This window comes from Coturnix japonica, chromosome Z, assembly GCF_054131305.1.
Source record: "Coturnix japonica strain WE chromosome Z, WE-NBRP24, whole genome shotgun sequence".
In the NCBI taxonomy this organism is placed as follows: domain Eukaryota; kingdom Metazoa; phylum Chordata; class Aves; order Galliformes; family Phasianidae; genus Coturnix; species Coturnix japonica.
Window position 1 is genome coordinate 47054911 of NC_140702.1, and position 6000 is coordinate 47060910.

The 6000-nt window shown below is 46.4% G+C and overlaps 1 protein-coding gene across 7 annotated transcripts in view; it reads right to left on the bottom strand.

Moving 5' to 3' along the window:
- The window catches only part of KDM4C (lysine demethylase 4C), a 268145-nt gene extending 264162 nt beyond the window's left edge, over positions 1–3983 (bottom strand). For 4 of the 7 annotated variants that reach the window (XM_015848974.2, XM_085528384.1, XM_085528385.1 and 1 more), the window contains exon 1: positions 3820–3983. The gene's annotated coding sequence lies outside the window, so the exon portion shown is untranslated. Of the gene's footprint in view, positions 1–2966; positions 3041–3819 lie in introns of those variants that run through there. The other 3 variants (XM_085528382.1, XM_085528386.1, XM_085528383.1) reach the window with 2 other exon arrangements.
- Between the last annotated feature and the right edge of the window lie 2017 nt (positions 3984–6000).

Here is a 6000-nt window from a genome sequence, read left to right on the forward strand (position 1 = left end):
ACAAATTAACACAATGGAGTATCAACATTCTTGAATTAGGTACAGTCCTCAAAGAAGCCTTTACAGATCTCCTTGCAAAAGTCAGCCTTGTAAACAAATGTAGTTGATTTCAAAGAATCCTGAAAACCACAAACTTTTTTTGGGGGGAGGAAGAGGGGGAAATATGCTAGATTAACGATGATTAGATTTAAGCTGCAGTCACATGGCAAAAGTCTTTACTAGATGAGGAACCAAGACAGGACTAAGTTAAAAAATAAAAAAAAATAAAATAAAAAAATAAAAAAAGCAAGCATTCACAAGCTGAGAAACAAAGGAGAGTTTTTCACCTGTGCTGCTTATGGCACACCTGAAACTACAGAGCTTGTCAGAGGTGCAGAACTAACCGTATGACCTTCCTAGCCAGCATCTTTCCTCTCATTAAAGGAAATGAAGTCATGCAGTTGTCTTACAGTTAGAACCAGAGACTCAACACCAAGTGGCCTGGAAGGAGTCACACATGCAGTTCTGCTGTTATTACTGAAGTGAAATATATGACTACAAGCACATTTGTGGTATAGCTGTACCACGTTTCTATGGCCTGCTACAACACTCACAGCAGCAAAGAAAGCATTTCCTCTGCTCACACAACCAGAAGTTTCCTCACTTCAAAATGATCACAGGCCACCAAATGTCCTACTTTTGTCTACCAGGAGCAGACCACCTAAAATGGACTGATAGATCAGTACAAGGGAACCACACAACTCTAATGCACGGTATTCTATCAGGTGATAGAAGCAAGGAGAAAGAATCAGCATTGTGCCTGTGCTGGATTTACAGCTGTAGCATAAGCTATCACCTTGTCATACAAGCAGCATAAGGCAGAATTTGTTAAGCCACCCACTTAAGGTTTCTACAGCAAGATCCTGCAAATGCTGTATCTGAATAAATCCAGAAGTGATTTCCATAGGGGCGACGAAAGAACATTGTGAGCTTCCAAGTATCACCAGCTCAAACATAAGGCATACTTACAACACTCTAACCAAAAAACCTGCCAGGACAATTATTTTCCTTTAAGTACTTTTACTCATTTTATTTTCACTCATTTCTCATCACTTATTGAGATCAAATACTTCAAATAGCTAAACCTGAAATCAAACTCGGGCATTAAGGAAACCCCTAATGTTTAGGAATCAAGTTACTCAACTTATTTCTGTTCCTTTACTCACAGCTGTTTGCAGACTTCTATACTTCCTCCCAACTTTTTAGTTTTCAAACCAAAATTACTTTTTTCCCAAAAAAAAAATTACAATAATTAACAACTAAGCCATATACCCAATTACAGTTTCTGCAATTTATAAAACACATTTTAACAAAAAGAAAAAAGTGAAACAAAACCTGATCTAGAAGAATAATCTACAGCACAAAGGCAGATGGAGTGGCTACACAGGTCCACCTAAGGTAAGGCTACCTGCTAACAACTAAAACTTTAATTTCATCAGACAAAACCCAGCAGGAAATCAAAGGTCAACAGAGCTAAATAAAAAGAAAAAAAAACTACACTCAAGCAATACTGTATTTTATAGGCAGAAATATCACAAGGGAACTGAGGAACTGCAACGCATTTTGTTTGTGAAACTCCCCTACAACATCTGCAGTAATCAAAGTAGTTCCCACCAGGCCTGGCAGCAAAACTGATTAAGATACTGAAGAACTTCTTGCAGTGTTCACTATAAGATATATTTTGAATTCTAACCCCTTTAACATACTGAATTAACCCACAGCTAGCCTGTATTTTCCTAAATATGCTTTGCCCCTAGTGTTACAATTAAATAGAATCAAGAAAAAGAAAACAAGTTCTTGCTTAAGTCAACTGTATAAGCTACTCCCAGGGAAAAGGTAACTTACCACTACACTTAACATCACAGTTTCAAACAAGGGAAATGAAGTCAGAGCAAAATTTAAGTTTACAACACAGTGAATTATGACACAGGATACTGCTTGAGAAAACTAAAGTATGTTCTAATGCTTTGTATACCCAAACTACAGCTTCAGAAACTTCTTGCAAGAACCTTCACTGTCATTTAATTACAGAACTAGAAAGATAATGGATTCCTACAAAATATCTTATTTGTCTCTGAATCTTAATGAAAACCAAGGACTCAACATATGACTCATTTGTTTTGAGATATGAAGAGTCATCAATCAACTACAGGTGTATTTTACTGGACATGTATTAAAAATCTTAAAACTGTAATTACACTAAGATGTTACCTTCAAAACTCCACGCACATTAAAAATGAACCTAAAAATACACTAGCTTTTCAAATGGGGGACAGGGGAGATTAAGACCTTTGTAAAGCAAATCTAAACAAAACCAAATGCCCCATTCAGCTTTATATTGCAGAAACATCCCCCCTGCAAAAGACAACTACAGACAAAAAGCTGAGTTGACCACAGAACCAAGAAGTGGCCCATTTAAGAGCTGAAAAAGGACCATAGAAGTCCTTAATCTCCTCAGTCAACTTCTCTTTTCAGTTATATGTGAAGTTACCAGTCTTTCTGCTGCACAGTTACTGTGCTTGTTCATAATAGCTTAGTGAGATCACAACAACTAGCATTTTACAGCACAGTCTTCAGAACTGAACTCATTACTGTGGTAGCTGTACATTAGCTGCAGAATTGTTTACCTTGTTTAAAAATCAGGACACTAGATAAAAAATAACGTTGCCAAGAGTTAAGGACTAATAATTAAAGAACCTGATTTTCTTCCCTTTTTTTGTCATGTTTACCACAGAAACCTCAGAAACCAAATAAAAAATGTTGTGCGCTTTTCTTTAAGACGAAATTAACTAAAGGTTTTTTTTCTCTTACAGACACTGGCTCCAATTCTGACCTAGCTATTGCTTTATCCCATCCATGTACTCGGATGAGATATTCTTTCCTGTGTCAGGCCAAGGAAAAGAACCTGCCCTTACACCCATCAGTACCTGGACTGTGATAAAAGCCAACCACCAGCTGTCCAAACACACTGGCACGGCTCCACTTGTTCCAAGGAGCAGAAATCAAACCGTGCCTGTTCTCCACATCCCCGCATGCAGAAGGCCCTTCTGCAGCACCAGGCAGACCCAGGGCCAGGCCCGAGCTGCGCCGCAACAACCACGTTCACCCCAAACGTAACAAAGAAAACATCACAGGGCGACAGCAAACACCCCGCATTACGCTGCTGCTGCGTTTATTTCTGGTGGAAAGCGTTTAAGCTTAAGAACTGCTATTTTAGGAACTACCAGGTAACTTCTGTTCCCGCCGTTGCTCACACCTCAGAAGGAGCACAAGTAGCTACAACCTACAGCTCAGCAACACCCAAACAGACGCTGCTTTCTCCGGGTACAAAGTCACCTGTTTTCCCCTCGATCTCACACCAGAACGCGTGTCGGCGCTTTGTGCAGCGGGACGCTCGGCCCAGCGCAGCACCTCGGCAGCAGCCGCAGTTGGCGGAGTGGCAGCGGAGCAGGTGCGGGGTGCGCGCCGGTACCGACAACTCGCCTCGACGCCGCTTCCAGACACGTTACGTCAGGCACAGCCGAGCTGCGCCGAGAAATGAATGAACCGCGGCACCGGGAGAAGCCCCGCCGATACCCCGTGCCGCGTGCTCCGCCGGCGGGCAGCAGGGGGCCGCCAGCGCCCCGAACTCCGGCCAAGCTGCGGAGCCCAGGGCCGGAACGTAGAGCGCGGCTCCCGCTGCCCGGCACCTGCCCGCGGCTCCCCCCGCCCCGCCGCCAGCGCCAGCCTCCGAACCCTCCCGCCCACGGAGCCGCCGCCCGGCCCGGAGCCGCCCCGCACCTGTCCGACAGAAAAGGCTCCGGCGACCGCAGCGGAGCGACGCGGATACACACTGTGCCCCGTCCCGCCCGGACCCAGCGAACACTCCCAACCTTCTGCCCCTCGTTCTCCCCGGGACGGCTTCTTCCGTGCGCCGATGACAGCTGCGCGCTGCGCATGCGCCCGGCTCTCGCACGCCCGAGGTGGAGAGGACCGGGAGAGGGGAGCAGCGCGGAGGCCCAGCGGGAGGAACACGTGACGGGGACGGGCGGTCGCGTCACGTGCCCAGCGGCTGCCGGTGCCGGCACCGCCCCCGGGAGGAGCCGCTGCGGGCGGGAGGATGCGCCGCGCTACGAGGGTCACGTGGTGCCGGGAGGCTGGGGGGGGGGGGGGGGGGGTCTGTGTGGGGTGAGCGGCACGGGGCGGGGGATGCGCTGTGTAACAGGGCGGGTATGGCTGGATCATAGTATCACAGTCTGGTGCGGGTTGGAAGGGACCTTAGAGATCATCGAGTCCAACCCCCCGGGATTCGAGCCTCTGTGTAGCAGAGCGGCACTTCTACCACTTGCGCCACAGGGGGGATTCGAACCCACGGACTGCGGTGTTGCAAGCAACATTCCTACCACCACACAATGTCCCGTCATGTCCCGTCCCGCCTCGTCCCGCTCTTTAATATCACTTTTATCACTGTGTGGTGGAGGCTGAGCCCTGTTATGTTGTCATGTATTTAGTTTTTATCAGTTATCACCCTTTGTCTCCTATCTTAGCTTGAAGGCTTATTGTTAAAGTAGCAAAAAGTGACCAGAAGATAACTAAAGAAGTCCCTTCAGGTGTTGGGAGCGGGGATTGTTCAGCTTGGAGAAGAGGTGTTCCTTCCTTCTATTGTGATCTTACAGTCCTCGAAAGGAATTCAGAAGGGGAAATGGTTTTAAGTTAAAAGAGGGAAGATTTAGGTTGGATCTTAGGGGGAAGTTCTTCACGAGGAGAGTGGTTAGGCCCTGGAACAGGCTGCCCAGGGAGGTTGTGGATGCCCCGTCCTTGGAGGTGTTCAAGACCAGGACGGGGCCCTGGGCAACCTGATCTAGTAAATGTGTATGTTTGGTGGCCCTGCCAGGCAGGGGGTTGGAACTACATGATCCTTGAGGTCCCTTCCAACCCGGGTCATTCTGTGATTCTGTGATTCTGTGAAGCAGGAGGGGGACCGACTTTGTACAGAGGTAGATAGCAACAGGACAAAGGGGAATGGATTTAAACAGGGAGGGGAGGTTTAGGTTAGGTGTTAGGGAGAAATTCTTCACTCAGAGGGCAGTGGGGTGCTGGCACAGGCTGTCCAGAGAAGCTGTGGATGCTGCATCCCTGGAAGCATTCAGGGCTGGGCTGGATGGGCTCCTGGGCAGTTTGGTCTGGTTGGCAGCACTGCTCACAGCAGTGGGATTGGGGCTGGATGTGCTTTAAGGTCCATTGCAACCTAAGCCATTCTGTGATGTGCTTTTTCAAACATGTCTGTTATCATGAAAGAGCACTTTCTTTAGACCGGAATTTAAGCACTGACAGAACACCACCGACTTGAAAATGTAATAGAACCTGAAAATGTTTCTTGAAAATGAGTGTATCTAATGCTATAATTTCACTGTGCTAAGAGAATTTCATGCTGATTTGACATCTGGTCTCACCTTAAAGACTGCAGTACTGAGTATGCAGTGTCTCCAGCCCCAAGAAAACTCCTGCAGCCATCTTTAAAGATCTCTCTTTGGCATCACTGCTTCCAGTAGTGTCTGAAATAAGCCATCCTTATCTGCCTTAGGAAAGGAATTTTATTTTGTATATTAGAAATGGGACAGAGCAAGTTTTGCCTTCTTAATTAATCTTTTCCAGGAATGGAGAAGAAAATGTTTATGTGATGTTTTCTCAAAGATAAAACAGCCCATCTGAATACGGAATTTCTCTGTTGACTCTGTTGATTTAAGATTGTTTTCCATTAGGCTCTCTTTGACTGAGGCCGACTACTCACAGAAGAGAAAGAGCAATGCCTGTTGAAGCACTGCATGAGCAGCACCTCTCCCAGTCTTGTGTCTGGTTAAAAGTGTCTGTTGAGGTACTGATGAAGCACGTACCTCTTAATGCCACTGGTTCAGCTTGTAAGGATGGGCTGAGGAAACATTTGGGCAGTTTGATTACATTAACCCACATCAGTGTGCTGCA